Genomic DNA, 16,321 nt, shown 5'->3' with positions numbered 1-16,321 from the left:
TTCTATTTACAGACGCCACATGGAATCTCTGGTGTAAAATAATACAAATCCCTTGTCTTGTTGCAGTGCAAGCCTGTCAATCATTACTGACTCTAGGCAAGCAGGAACAGCACATTACTAGGGCAGCGCAACGGAAGACAGAAATCCTACCAACAGCTGTAACTCCAGCGTGGATTTGGTAAGAGTTTAACAAGTTACAAGCAGAGTAGAGCGTAAAACTGATTTACAGTTTAGATTAAGTCCCTTCGATCAGATACCTGGATTTAAGAAGAATGCACAAATAAAAGTAGAGAAACAATTTAAAAAACTGAAACAATTTACTTACATTAATCATTCAGAACCTGTGATAAAGAGTGACTAAATAAATCCAGAGTTTTAACTATCTATGTATCACTAACTTATCCATTGCAGGTTGCAACAGGTTAGCTAGCATACTGCCCTCCCACCCGAGAGAGCTGGCCAGAATTGAAAAGAAAGACACATTTATATAGCGCCTTTCACAACCTCAGGACGTCCCAAAGCGCTTTAGAAACATAGAAGATAGGATCAGGAGTAGGCCATTCGGCCCCTCGAGCCTGCTCCGCCATTTAATGAGATCATGGCTGATCATCCAAATTCAGTACCCTGTTCCTGCCTTCTCTCCATATCCCTTGATCCCTTTAGCCTTAAGAAATATATCCAACTCCTTCTTGAATATATTTAATGAATTGGCCTCTACTGCCTTCTTTGGTAGAGAATTCCACAGGTTCACCACTCTCTGGGTGAAGAAATTCCTCCTCATCTCTGTCCTAAATGGCTTACCCCTTATCCTTAGACTGTGACCCCTGGTTCTGGACTCCCCGACCATCGGAAACATCCTTCCTGCATCTAGTCTGTCTAGTTCTGTTAGAATTTTATAAGTTTCAATGAGATCCCCTCTCATTCTTCTAAACTCCAGCGAGTACAAGCCCAAGCGACCCAATCTCTCCTCATATGTCATTCCTACCATCCCAGGTATCAGCCTGCTGAATCTTCGCTGCACTCCCTCCATGGCAAGAACATCCTTCCTCAGATAAGGATAAGATTACAACCAATGAAGTAATTTTTGAGGTGTCGTCACTGCTGTACTTTAGGTAACACAGGAGCCAAATTGCACTCAGCAAGGTCCCACAAACAGCAATAAGATAATGACCAGATCGTCTGGTTTTGGTGTTGGTTGAGGGATATAATGTAGCCCAGGACACCGGGGAGAACTCCCCTGCTCTTCCTCAAACAGTACCGTGGGATCTTATACAGGGCAGACGGGACCTCAGTTTAACATCTCACCCGAAAGTCGGCACCTGGAGTGCACCTGCACTGGAGTGTTAGCCTGGATTATGTGCTCAAGTTTCTGGAGTGGATCTTGAACACATGATCTTCTGACTCAGTGGCGAGAGTGCTATCACTGAGCCACAGCTGACACCTGATACGTCCAGGCCGAATACTGGGATAAAACTTCAGTCTCTGACAGCTGTAGTATTTCGAGTGAAATGAATAAAGCCTCTTTTACTCTGCTGCACACATAAGAACATAACACACATCGAGAGATCTGCCCTGTACCGACCTCCTGCCGCTGCTCGCCCCATTTTTTTTTTACCCAATGCTGTTCCCCATCAAATGTCAGGCACAAGTGGTGCTAATGAGTCTGGCAACAACTCACCAGACCCGTGGGTCTCCCATTCCAACGCGAGTTGGGTTGTTTACAACAGCGTGAGAACAGGGAGTTTGCTGCCAGCTGCAGTTATACAGTGTATAGCCCACTTAACAAAGAAAAAAAAAGACTTGCATTTCTATAGTACATTTCACGACCTCAGGACATCCCAAAGCGCTTTACAGCCACTGAAGTATTTTGGAAGTGTAGTCATTGTTGTAATACAAGAAACTCGGCAGCCAATTTGCGCACAGGAAGCTCCCACTAACAGCAATGAAATAAATGACCAGACAAGCTGTTTTAGTGATGTTGGAACCCAATAATGAATGCACTCGATGCAAATCATAGGAATTTTTGAATATGTGGATTCAGCAGTGGTGCAGCAAACTGGACCAACAATCTGCACCACCACAGCACTGGGGCATGTATCTGACCACTGGGCTGCCAATTTCAGGCACACTACTGTGGGGAGGTATTAGGGGCGGTTGGATGTGAAAATCACATATCTGGAATATCCAACAAAGGGCTACTCCAAGAAGTGGAAGAGTTTCTGAATATAGCAGTGGTTTCTGAAGTAGCAAACTGACATAGTGGAATGAATACAGGTTGACTATCCCTTCTCCGAAAACCTTGGGACCAGCTGTGTTTCGGTTTTCGGAAATTTTCGGATTTCAGAAGGTATTATTTCAGACTGGGAAACTCCTAGCATTCTTTTCACAGGCAGGCTCTGGAAAGCGTCTCTGTAGCTTAGCAACAGCTTCAGAGACGCTTCCAAGCTGCTGGGCCGAGTGTTTACAAGCTGTTGCTGAGCAACAGTGTTTGTTGTCAGATACGGAGATGAAAACCTTCGTATCTGACAACATTGGCGCTGGTCTATCCGGAAGTTTGGATAGAACGGCAGCATATCGGACGGGCCGCTGCAGCTATCGGACGGGCCGCTGTATTGTTAGGTTCACTCTCCTGGTACCTCCTTCACACTGCCCGGCTCGGCCTGCAATCTCCTACCCAGGAGGGAACTCTGTGACCCTCTGCCCTGCTCACAGGGAAAGGCAGAGCTCCCTCAGTCACACTTAACATCGGGAGCGAAGGCCGGCGTGTCGAAAATCTGCAGGAATTCTTGTTCTGGGCCCCGGAGGACCACTCCTGTCATGTTTTGCGCCACTCGGGTCATGTCGTGCGCACGACTTACGCTGAACGAAAAAACTTTCGGTTTTCAGAGGTTTTCGGAAGTTCGGATAAAGGATAGTCTACCTGTACAAGCCATAGTCACATTACAAGATCAAGTTCTGGAGCAAAATTGTTTCATTTAAGCATGAAATCTGCAGCGTTAACCTACATGATCAAACATCACTGATACCAAACTTTGTTCTGCCTATCACGGGCTTGATCTTGTGGGCCATGGCACCATTATTAGTGCAAAGTGTTCATGGCTATCTGAATAACAGTATCGGAAGGTAATTTATTTTAAAAGTTAGTCTCCAATGCTGAGTACAAGTTTTTTAAATTGTCAAAATTCACTTTTCCCTCTGCAAGAGTAGCTTAACTTTAAAATTTACGAGTAAGAAATAAATAAGGTAGACATTGCTACAAACAAGAGCTTGCCAACAGATCTACCAAGCTTACATTGACATCACTTCTCAGCCCCGAGACCTCAACCAAGAGGAACAAGAATTAACAACATCATCATGAGGACACCATCACCTCCAAGTTACACTCAATCCTGCTGTTCCTTTATCGCCGCTGGATCAAAATCCTGGCATTCCCATTTAATACAATCATGGGAGCACCATCACTGCAAACACTGCAGCGGTTCAAGAGGGTTTACCACCATTTTCTCAGAGCAATCAGGGATGGGTAATAAATGTGGCCTTGCCAGTGTCAACCACACCCGATGAACAAGTAAAATAAAATGCAGAAGGAAATCAGACACAGAAACATTGAGTGGCTGCAGAGAGAGACAAGTACAGTGGGATTACTTTCAAACCGACAAGTTTTGCCTTTTTTCAAATTGCCAGAACTGGAACACAATTGTCTAATTGGAAAGTGCAATTTTCCAGTCCTGCTTCTGAGCTGCATCACCTGTCTCTAGGCAACAAGGAACACTTAAATGCTGATATGCTGACACCATACTGTTTACAAGCTTACCCTAGAACACACATTGCATCAGGCTTTGGAAGAGACCTTGATGACAGTCACTCCAGATATACAGGTAAATAGTCTTCATGGGCCATAATACAATCTGAGAGAGAAACGTAGGACCTCCTTCAATTGCTAACAGTTTTTTTTGGGATTGACCAGCTCTTCTCTTCACTGGGAAAGAAAAGGAAAAAGAGGGAGGGAGGACAGGCTCCCCCAGCCTGTTCAATCTTTCCCGACAGGTATAACCTCTCAGTTCTAGTATCATTCTAGCAAATCTTTTTTGCGCCTTCTCCAGTGCCTCAATATCCTTTTTGTAATATGGAGGCCAGAACTGCTCACAGTACACCAAGTGTGGTCTAACCAAGTTTAACATAACTTCTCTGTTTTCAATTTTATCCTTCTAGCCAAGAACCCCAGTGCATTGTTTTTTTTTTCATGGCCTTATTAACCTGCGTCACTACTTTTAGTGATTGGTGTATCTGTACCCCCAGATCCCTCTGTTCCTCTACCTCATTCAGACACTTATTTTTCAAGCAGTACGTGGCCTCCTTATTCTTCCTACGAACATGTACCACCTCACACTTATTTATATTGAAGTTCATTTGCCAATTACATGTCCATTCTGCAAGTTTATTAATGTCAGCCTGTATTTTGTTGTAGTCCTCCTCTGCATTAACTACACCCCCCAATTTGTTGTTGTCTGCAAATTTTGAAATTGTACTTCCGAATCGAGAGTCCAAATCGTTAATTTAACTGGTGAACAACACTGGTCCCAGCACCAATCCTTGTGGAACACCACTTCCCATCTTTTGCCAGTCCGAGTAACTACCTTTAACCCCTGCTCTCTGTTTTCTGTTTTGTAGCCAGCTTGCTGTCCATTCTCTCTCCACTGCTTGACCTGCTGAGTATTTCCAGTATTTTCGGCTTATATTTCAAATTTTCAGCATCCATAGTATTTTGCCTTTTACTATCCATTCTGCTACTTGTCCCCTGACTCCACATGTTCTGACCTTAGTCATGAGTCCACTATGTGGTACCTTATCAAAGACTTTTTGAAAATCCAAATATATTACATCTACTGCATTACCCTTATTTACCCTTTCTGCTACTTCTTCAAAGAATTCAATAAGGTTGGTCAAGCATTAGCTTCCCCTTTGAAATTTGTGCAGACTACTCTTGTTTTAGATGTTTTTCTATTACATCTTTGATTGATTAAAGCAGTGAGTAGCTGAATCATACATACCAGGAAGCTGCCAGGCTGAGTTTAGTTAGCTGATCTTTGCCAGAGCAGCAGGAGGGACACTACAATTGACCTTAGCGCTTTGGGTTACGGAAGAGATATTCAATCATTCTGGCATGCCAAGATTCTGATTTTTTTTTATTTACAGGCCTGTTTTTGGGAAGTTGGCCTTTAAAATGGAAGGGAAATGTCTGTTGAGCTACCTTAAACTTTGAATCAATACTCATCAGAGTGAGGAGTAATTTAACCCAGAAAGAATTATGGCCCCAATTTAAAACAAATAATTTTCAACTTCCACCCACCCCCACCCGCCAAAGGCTCGGTTGGTACATCCAATGCTTCAGGTTGGATTGTGTCTGACAGACCCGGAAAACCGCAGATCCAATTGGTCTGTGCTGAGCTTATCTGATAGTAGCTGAGTTGAGAGGCTACAACTGGCCTCCATGTCCCTTGACTAGAAAGGGGAAATACACAATTAATATTTCTACTGCTGATTCGCCAAGGCCGCAAATTCGCGTACTGAATGGGAAAGTGGATAGAATCACAGAATGCAATCCCCAAAATACCAGTAAAAATCCCACAAAATGGAAATGGAATTTACTTATTCAACAACTTACATATAACATTTAACCAGCGGTTAACACAAACCAGTGACCTGAATTATAAAATGGACAGAATTACGGAATGCAATCTGTCGAAACACTGGTGAAAAGACTGGAATCCAATATAATAAAAACAGAATGCGACTCGTTCAAGTCACTGTGAAACAGCGTCCCTGCTGATGGCTCTCCAGTGACTCTGGCTGGAAAGCATGGTGGGTGGAGAATGAGTGGGGTCAGGATTGGACCCTGTTGTGATGGCCTCAACAGTCAAATAACCTGCTGTCAAATAACCTGCTGGCAATTAACCCAATTTTCAACGTCTCAAAAAAAAGCATCCGACATCACACGCTCATGTTCCAACGAGCGATTTGGAACCAAATGTGCATTACCGGTGGGCGCCTCACTGAATTTTCCACTCATTAGCCAGTGTGCTATAGGCCAAGCTCCCCAGCTAAGCTTTTAATCTGCTGGTAGCCTATTGAAATTAGGGGAGGAACGGCTTGCTATCTGTGCTATAGGGAAAGTTTAACCCCATTTTTACCATTATAGAAAATTCAGGGCTTTAATATCTTGGCCTACACATGAAGAATAACATATTGGGTACATTTCTGGATGGGGACAAGATTGGACACTGCTGTGATGCCCCTGTGGTACAAAAGCCTGCCAACATACATGCTCTTAAAGTTCACACATGAAGAATGGCCACTTGGGCGAGGTTGCAAAAGGTGGCCTGTGCACAGCGAACTATACCTTAGGAGGTATCCATTCCTTCAGGAGAGGATGAGGTGAAGATAAAAATAGCAAAAGAAAAATTAAATAAAGGCAGGAGCACAACAGTGCAGTTGAGATATTTTAAAGTGCTCAAGCTCCAGTCTCATCATTTGTAACATTCTTCAATCTTACTGTTTGAGAACTGGCACGTGTTCCTGTCTCAGAAACATCTCAAAGTGTTTTGCATATAATAAATTATTTTGAAGTGCAGCGACTGTTGTTATGTAGAAAAAAACAGCAGTCATTTTGCATACAGCATCATTGCACAAACCGCTATGAGATGATTGAATTGACTTGTTCTTGTTGGTTTTGGTCAAGGGGGAATGTTGGCCCAGGTACTGGGGGAACTCCCTGCTCTTTGAACAGTGACATGGAATTTTTAATCTTCACTTGAACCACTGGAATAGGTAGTTGAGGCCTTGCTTTTACATTCCCTCTAAAGACGAACACCTCTGACAATGCAGCACTCCCTCATACTGCACTGAAATGTCAACCCAGGTTATGTGCTGAAGGCATCCAAGCAAACAACTAGAACTTAATCCTCAAACAAACTGGTTTTAAAATACCAATGTGAACATTTTTGTTTTGATATATCAAGTGGCATAACACAAAAAGGTAGCCAAGCAACTGTGATAAGGACAAATATCCAACCGTATTGACACTGGTGGTTGCTAGGGGCCAAATTGAAAATCCATCCACTTTGTACAATCTGCACTGAAACCAATCAAGTATAGTTGCTCTAATACACACTGAGCAATAGTACATCTCAAATAGGATCTTTTGTTTTTGTGAAGGGAAAGTTCATGCCTTGTCTTTGGTGTGAAGCTCTTCTTTTAATGAAAAACAGCAGAATACCTTTCTTCCCCACTGCTGTGTTCATGCTGGTGGGTTACCTGGCCAGGGCCAAGCTACAACTCCAATCCATCTTCAATAGTGGAGGTTCACACTTCCCTAAGGAGCGCCCCCACCCCCACCCCCCACAAATCGCTGTGCAAACTACGATAAAGTAAGCTGAGGAACCCTGGAATACAGCCCCCTGCCTGGGAGGTCACTGCTGCCACCCTCCGCCAGCCTCTGCTTACCCTCACGCCTGCTTCACCACTACCAAAGGCAAACAGTCGCAGAAATATCAAAGTGCTAGAAATACAAGGCAGGGCAGTCAGCATTTCTAGCAGTAAAAGATAAGAGTTACTGCTTTGGGTGCAACTCTCCTTCAGAACTGAACACTGAAAGATGCATTCTCACGAAGGTTTGCACTTAAAACTTTAAGCCGGTCTTTCCCTTCAGGGATGCTTAATGGCCTGCTGAGCACGACCAGGATTTTCTACTTTTGTTTCAGATTGTTAGCATTTACATGCTTTTCCTTGTTATTTGCAATGATCAAAAATGTCCCTGTACCCAGCAGAATCTAGAGGCACTCTTCGGTAATCCAAAAGAAATCTGCAGGGGAGAGAGATCTCTTGTGGAGCTGTATCCCAGCACGCAGACAACATTTCAAGAGGGGAGAGGAGAAAGTGAGCAGAAAAAAAGAGGAAAAAATGCCACACTTGGGTGTCAAAATAGTAGCCACGGAATTAACCCCCCCCAGCCCCAACCGCACCTGATGAGAGCCAGGAATTAAAATAGCAGCAGAGTGCTTACCTGCCCATTCATGTCGCACTCCTGCTCGCCCCAATATAACTCCTAGATTTCGTGAGGCAACGGAGGTGCTCCTCACAGGCAGGCAAGGCCCTCAGAAGTAATCAAAAGTGGGAATCCTATGATGCAAATAGGACCTCAATGCGATTTTAACTCTCGGTTGCGTGAGTCTCAACCAGTGTCAGAGGATGCTGGTGGCAAAGAGGACCCGTGAACAGAAGCAGCCCAGGAAGTTACTTTTTTCTTATGGTTTCCCTCTGGTCCAGGAGGGCACCTCCGGGTCCCGCAGGGAAACCGTGGCCTTCCCTCCCCCCCCACCGCCACCCCGATGACCTCCTGGCTCCGCCCCTTAACCGAGTGCCGGGAAAGTTACCGTAGGTCCCCAGCAGGAGCTTCCCGCTGCCCAAAATCTCGCCCCACCGGGTTTGGGCGAGATACTCACCTCCAATATTTAAATGAAGCCCAGGAATTAAAATCTCTTGGGCCGAACACAGCTACAGGCTGCAAGCTTGTGGCTCGCCCCGGCCCCTTCACGTCACACACACGCCCCCAGGTTAACATCAGGGCTGCTGATTCAAAATATAGGCATTTAAAAAAACAGTAATTTCTCTCCTTCCTTAAGATCCGCCATAAAACCCACCTCCGAGTGACGAACGGTCACAGACTTGAAACGTTAACTCGGTTTCTCTCTGCACAGATGCTGCCTGACCTGATGTGCATTTCCAGTTTTTATTTCAGATTCCAGCATCCGCAGTATTTTGCTGTTGTCCCTGAGTAAGCTTTTGGTCATCCCTCCTAATATCGTCTTCTTTGGCTGACTGTTCAGTTTTTTGATTAAGCCTCTGTGAAGCACTTTGGGGTTTGTGTACATTAAAAGTTGGTACACAGATGCAAATGATGTACCAATATCACATGATTTACTCTACATTTTGTTTTATGGCAAGAGGTATAGAATATATAAACTGAGATGAATCTATATAAAACTTTAGTAAGACCAAGGATGGAGTAGGGTATGCAGTTTTGGGCTGCACACTATAGGAAGGATGTTGAGGTACTAGAGAGGGTACAGCACAGATTCACTGGGATGCTGACTGGCATGAAGAAATACAAGTATCTTAGGGGTTTACATAGGAACAGGAGTAGACTAATCCGCCCCTCGAGCCTGTTCCACCATTCAGTTAGTTCACGGCTCATCTGTACCTCAACTCCAGTTACCTGCATTTGTTCCATATCCCTTGATACCCTTATCTAATAAAAATCTGTCGATCTCAGTCTTGAAACTTTCAATTGACTGAGCATGCACAGACTTTTCGGGGAGCTTCAGTGATTTCAGTACAGATCCCTGGAGAACACCACTGGTCACATCCCACCAATCAGAGAACAAACCCTTTATCCCTACTCTCTGTATCCTACCTCCCAGCCAATTACCACCCCACCCCCATGTCACAAGGTTACCTCCAATTCCATGTGCTCTCATTTTTGTTAATAATCTCTTGTACAAATCTTATGGAAACATAGAAGCTAGGAGCAGGAGTAGGCCATTCAGCCCCTCGAGCCTGCTCCGCCATTCAATGAGATCATGGCTGATCATCCAAATTCAGTACCCTGTCCCTGCCTTCTCCCCATATCCCTTGATCCCTTTAGCCTTAAGAAATATATCCAACTCCTTCTTGAATATATTTAATGAACTGGCCTCCACCGCCCTCTCTGGCAGAGAATTCCACAGGTTCACCACTCTCTGGGTGAAGAAATTCCTCCTCATTTCAGTCCTAAATGGCTTACCCCTTATCCTTAGACTATGGCCCCTGGTTCTGGACTCCCCGGCCATCGGAAACATCCTTCCTGCATCTAGTCTGTCCAGGCCTGACAGAATTTTATAGGTTTCGATGAGATCCCCTCTCAATCTTCTAAACTCCAGTGAGTATAAGCCCAATCGACACAATCTCTCCTCATACGTTATTCCTCCCATCCCAGGTATCAGCCTGGTGAATCTTCGCTGCACTCTTTCCATGGCAAGAACGTCCTTCCTCAGATAAGGCGACCAAAACGGCACACAATACTCAAGGTGTGGTCTCACCAAGGTCCTGTACAACTGCAGCAAGACATCCTTGTTCCTGTACTCGAACCCTCTTGCTACGAAGGCCAACATACCATTTGCCTTCTTAACCGCCTGCTGCACCTGCATGCTTAACTTCAGCGACTGGTGCACAAGGACACACAGGTCTCTTTGCACTTCCCCTTCTCCCAATCTATTGCCATTCAAATAATAGTCTGCCTTCCTGTTTTTGCCACCAAAGTGGATAACCTCACATTTATCCACATTATAGTGCATTTGCCATGTTTCTGCCCAATCACCCAACCAGTCCAAATCGTACTGGAGTTTCACGACATCCTCCTCACAGCATACCCTCCCACCCAGCTTTGTGTCATCTGCAAATTTGGAGATATTACATCCAATTCCCTCGTCCAGATCATTAATATATATTGTGCACAGCTGGGGTCCTAGGACCGATCCTTGCGGTACCCCACTAGTCACTGCCTGCCACTCGGAAAACGACCCGTTTATTCCAACTCTTTGCTTTCTATCCACCAACCAGTTCTCTATCCAAGTCAATACCTTGCCCCCAATCCCATGTGCCTTAACTTTGCACGCTAATCTCTTATGCGGGACCTTATCGAAAGCCTTCTGAAAGTCCAAATACACCACATCCACCGGTTCTCCCTTATCTATTTTACCAGTTACATCCTCAAAAAATTCCAGTAGATTAGTCAAGCACGATTTACCTTTTGTAAATCCATGTTGACTTTGTCCGATCCTGTCACTGCTTTCCAAGTGCTCTGCTATTACATCTTTTATAATGGACTCTAGCATTTTCCCCATTACCGATGTCAGGCTTACCGGTCCATAATTCCTCGCGTTTTCTCTACCACCTTTTTTGAATAGTGGGGTAGCATTAGCTACCCTCCAATCCATGGGTACTGTTCCAGATTCTATCGAGTTCTGCAAGATGACCAGCAATGCATCTACTATTTCTAGGGCCACTTCCTTAAGTACCCTAGGATGTAGATTATCAGGCCCTGGGGATTTATTGGCCTACAGTCCCATCAATTTTCCTAACACCATTTCCCTACAAATACTGATTTCTTTCAGTTCCACCCTTTCATCAGACCCTATGTTTCCCCGCATCTCTGGGAGGTTATTTGTGTCCTCCTTTGTGAAGACAGAACCAAAATATGTATTTAGTTGGTCTGCCATTTCTTAGTTCCCCATTATAAATTCTCCTGATTCTGACTGCAAGGGACCTACGCTTGACTTCACCAATCTTTTTCTCTTCACATATCTATAAAAGCTTTTACAGTCAGTTTTTATGTTCCCTGAAAGCTTACTCTCATATTCTATTTTCCCCTTCTTAATTAATCCTTTTGTCCTCCTTTGTTGAATCCTAAACTGCTCCCAATCCTCAGGATTATTGCTTTTTCTGGCCAATTTATATGTCCTCTCCTTGGATCTTATGCTATCCCTAATTTCCCTTGTTAGCCACGGTTGAGTCACCTTTTTTGTTTTATTTTTATGCCAAACTGGGATGAACAAATTCTGTAGTTCATCCATTCGGTCTTTGAATGTTTGCCATTGCCTATCCACTGTCAACCCTTTGAGTGCCATTCCCCAATCAATCCTACCCAACTCGCTCCTCAGACCATCGTAGTTTCCTTTATTTAAATTTAGGACCCTAGGGCTAGATTTTCAGTTTAGGCAGTTTTGGGGCGCTAGCTTTAGCGCCCGCCCGAAGTTAGCGCCCGCCCCAAAGTAGCGCCCCGTTGCCGGGAATTCAGTGGCTTCGCCCTAAGAGGTTGGTGGAGCGCTAAAAGAGGCGTTCCACTACTCTCTTTAGGCGCTAAGCCGGCGGTCCAGAGGGATAGCGCCCAGGCGGGGCGCAGCACGGGTGCGGTCATTTTTGCACTGACAGCAGACCCCGTGGTGCCGACCAGCTCTTAAAGGGGGAAGGGACGAATTAGTCTGCTGCCACGCCCTGCACACTGCAGCCTTGCAAAGAGGCCTCAACACTACTGCTCAGCCCCAGGGAGTCATGGCAACGCCAGAGAAGGCCCGTCAGCGTGCCCTGCGCTTCTCAGAGGGTGATCTGGACATCATGCTCACAGCTCTGGAGGTGAGGCGCAAGATCTTGTTTCCAGACAGTGGGAGGAATCCAACCCACCACGACTACACCAAAGCCTGGAAGCAGATCGCCCAGAGGGTGACATTCACCGGCGAGGCCCCCAGGACCCACACACAATGCCGTAAGAAGTACAACGATCTGACCAGGATTGTGAGGGTGAGTAGCCTTTCCAGTCTCCTCCTCATTCTTGCATGTACACCTGACATGATGGGCAAAGGGACCTGAAAGTCCTTTTGGCCAGCCCTCAGCCAGCAGCATTGGGACAGTCATGAGCATCAAATGGCCATTCGGCACTCTACACTTTGGCCAAGCTATTCCACCATGGGAGGCAGTGCACACTACATCAGGGCTTCACTCTGTCCAAGCTATTCCACCATGGGAGGCAGTGCACACTACATCAGGGCTTCACTCTGTCCAAGCTATTCCACCATGGGAGGCAGTGCACACTACATCAGGGCTTCACTCTGTCCAAGCTATTCCACCATGGGAGGCAGTGCACACTACATCAGGGCTTCACTCTGTCCAAGCTATTCCACCATGGGAGGCAGTGCACACTACATCAGGGCTTCACTCTGTCCAAGCTATTCCACCATGGGAGGCAGTGCACACTACATCAGGGCTTCACTGCGCCCTTACAGCCCGTCCTTTCTCTTGCAGGCTAAAGTAGCGTTTAATCGCCAGGCCCGTGCCAGGGGTGGCCGCGCCAAGCTGCAGGAGCTCACTCGGCTGGAGGAGCGCGTGTGTGTGCTCATGGGAGCACGTGTGATTGTCCCCACAGCGTGCGGTGTATCCGACCCTCCACTGCCCGGCAATGGTAAGGACCTCGCCTTTTGGCCCTCTCGCGTCGCACTGGCCCATCCGAGCTATCTCCTTTGCCACTGTCCCACCAATGCGCTGAATCCCACCAGTCCTAACTCCCTCGCTGACGCCGTCTCCTCACTCTGAAGCTACTCTTGTGCATTCCTGCTTTCAGCTGGTGACGACCAGGACCCTGAGGCTGCCAGTGACAGCACCTCCAACCAGGAGGAGGAGGAGGAGCAAGCCGGACCTTCGGGGGAACAGTCACGTCCCGCAGGAGAGGAGGAAATGCTCGACACCTCCTCACTGGACGAGTGCCTGGAGGAACTGTCGCAGGGCAATGCAGCTTCTGGGACCAGTGGCGTCCAGCCACCCAGCAGCCGTGCGCGTGGCCCGCGGCCTTCCCCCCAAAGGGGGGAAGGATCAGAGGGGAGTGCTGCTGCTCGGCAAACTCGCCGTCACCAACGCGGCAAGGGTCCCCTAGTTCGGCCCCCTCCTCCCCAGCGGGAGAGTCGCGACTCCAGTCCGGACACCTTCACTTCGGAGGAGGTGCGGAAGCTCGATCAGATGGCCGACGACTCGGACCGGCGCCACACGGAGCTCATGAGCGTGGTGGGGCGCATGCCTGAGGCCATCGAGTCGCTGGCGACCAGTGTGCGCGAGTTCGGGGCAGCAACTGCCGCGACTGGCCGCATGCTAACTGATGCCGTCAAGACCCTGGCGGATGTGATGCGCGCGCACACCAGGACCAGAGGGCCACTCACTGCTGCCACACGCGCTGTCTCAGGCAGGCATCGCCAGGGCAGGCGCCGCGCTGGACCATCCCAGCAAGCCGGCCGTCGGCTGATTGCTGCGGATCCTGCAGTGCGGGCCCGGCCGAGTGCCACCGCGCCACAGCACCAGCCAGCGCATCCCAGACGCCAGCTGGCCCACATTGCACCATCCGTCGCCGCCATTCCCCCTCTGGGGCGTCAAGGGCAAGCGGCTGCAGCTGATGGTGGCCAGGCTCAGGCGCGCCACTCAGGAGACGGCCCCTCGAGGCCCAAACGCCGTGTAGGCCGCCCCCCAGTGGCATCTGGCGGAAGGGCATCTGAGCCTCAGGCGCCTTCCCCCAGCCTCGCAGCAGCCACTGGGCAGAGCTTGCGAAGGAGCAGCAGGCAGGGCAGGGGAGGCAAAATGCTGGGCAAGGTCTCGCCCTCGCGGGCCACTCAGTAGAGGGTGTGGCCAGCTTTCCTTTAATATGGCGGTGGCCATCTTTATTTTGCCCATGGTTGTGCTTTTGGAGGGCTTTTTTTTTGCGTTAGGCCGACGTTGAGGCCCGGTTTCAATAAAGGTGGAGTGGCTCCTCCCCAGTTTGTGGGAGTGAGTCGTTTGTTGGGCTTTTTGTGGGGCCCGTTTATTGTTTTTGGGGATTCATGTGGGAAGGGCTTTTCATTTTTGTTTAATAAAAAATTATCTTTATTCATGCAGTCTCCATGGTTGTTCTTCTTAGTGTTTGTTGGCTTCGCCGGCTGAGGGCTTGCGGAGCGGCTGCATTCATCTTCCCTCATGGCCCCTGGCCATTCCCTGACAGGGGGCTTAGAAGTACCGTGTAATAAGGTGGCGTCGTGCGGCCCTTGGCCCTGGTCGCTCCCTCCTGGGAACGTACTCCTGCTCCTCCTCCTCCTCATGCTCCTCCTGCTCCTCCTCCTGAGGTGCTGGTCCAACGTCAGGTGGCAGTGCCTGAGTCCTGCGGATAGCCAGGTTGTGTAGCATGCAGCAAACCACCACAAATTGGGAGACCCGGTCCGGCGAATACTGGAGAGCTCCTCCGGAGCGATCAAGGCAGCGGAACCGCTGCTTGAGGACCCCAATAGTTAGCTCGATGATGTTGCGGGTGGTTTGATGGCTCTCGTTGTAGGCCTCTTCAGCAGCGGTCCTGGGCGCGCGGAGCGGGGTCATGAGCCAGGTGCACAAAGGATAGCCTTTGTCCCCGAGTAGCCATCCTCTTGGGGGAGGCTGTGCCTGGAACATGTCATGCACAGTACTCTGCCGCAGGATAAAGGCATCGTGGCTGCTGCCTGGGAAGCTGGCATTGACTGCCATGATGCGCTGCTTGTGGTCACAGACCAGCTGCACATTCAGAGAATGGTAGCCCTTCCTGTTGCGATACTGCTCGCCATGCTCCAGAGGGGCCCGCAAAGCCACATGCGTACAGTCAATGGCGCCCTGCACCAAGGGGAATTCCCCGAGTCTGGAAAATCCCAATGCGCGCTGATGCTGGCTCTCCAGGGCCATGGGGAAGGAGATGAATTGGCTTCTCCTTCTGAACAGTGCTTCGGTCACCTGGCGGATGCAGCGATGCACGCCGTACTGGGAGATGTTTGCTATGTCCCCAGCAGCGTATTGGAAGGAGCCGGTGGCATAGAAGTTCAATGCCACTGTCACCTTCACTTCCACCGACAGAGACGTCCTGCACCTGAGCTTTGGCCGCAGATCTCGGCGAAGCAGGTGGCAGATCTCTGCAATCACCCCCTTCCGGAATCGGAGCCTTTTAACACATCGCGCGGCACTCATGTTTAGGTAGGAGCGCTGCTGGCGGTATAGCCTGACTGGGTAAGGCCTACGTGGCCGACGCCTGTAGCCCCCTCTGCCTCTAGCCAGGGCTGCCCCTCTCACAATACGTCTGCGAGCCCTACGGACATGGAGCTGCAGCTCCGCGTTGGCACCCCATGCAACCCCCATCAAATCCTGGCAAACACTCTAATTTCCAAATGGCCACTTGCAGCGCTGTTGCCTGAGTCCAAAAATACCTGGCTCTTGCTGCTTGAAACCAGTTAGCTATCCTCCTTGTTGTGTCTCCAGAAATGCGTTGCACAAGACTGTTTTCTGAAATAATGGATGGCCTTTATACTGGAGAGGACGTTCCCTTTAATTAGCGCCCCCCGGGGCCCGCGCTGGTTGTGTTGCGTTCCTTTTTCCAAACGCTCCGGCCGCCCGCCGCACAATGGGGCGGTCCGACTGAAGTTTGCAATCGGGGCGGCCAAAGGGCGTTGCACGAGGATGTGACGTCATTTTCTGCGCGCGCATCCGGGCGGGCGCTAAACTTTGCGCCGGCGCTAACGGGCAACTTAATTTGGGGCGGGGCGCAAACTGCGCTGCGCCCGGGCGCTACACGCATAGCGCCCGGAAATCACTTCTCTTAAGGCGCTAACTGCTGGCGCAAGCAACTGAAAATCTAGCCCCTAGTCTCTGAGTCAACTACTTCATTCTCCATCTTAATGAAGAATTCGATCGTATTATGATC

At 48.5% G+C, this 16,321-nt stretch overlaps 1 protein-coding gene across 10 annotated transcripts in view; it reads right to left on the bottom strand.

Annotated features, from left to right (window-relative positions):
• LOC147106041 (ataxin-7-like protein 1) overlaps positions 1 to 16,321 on the bottom strand; it is a 371,841-nt gene that overhangs the window by 185,919 nt on the left and 169,601 nt on the right. The gene's annotated exons all lie outside the window — the stretch shown is intronic.

This window comes from Somniosus microcephalus, chromosome 16, assembly GCF_052327205.1.
Source record: "Somniosus microcephalus isolate GS21.2 chromosome 16, FLI_Smic_1.0, whole genome shotgun sequence".
Lineage (NCBI taxonomy): Eukaryota > Metazoa > Chordata > Chondrichthyes > Squaliformes > Somniosidae > Somniosus > Somniosus microcephalus.
This window is presented reverse-complemented; position numbering and strand designations above follow the sequence as displayed.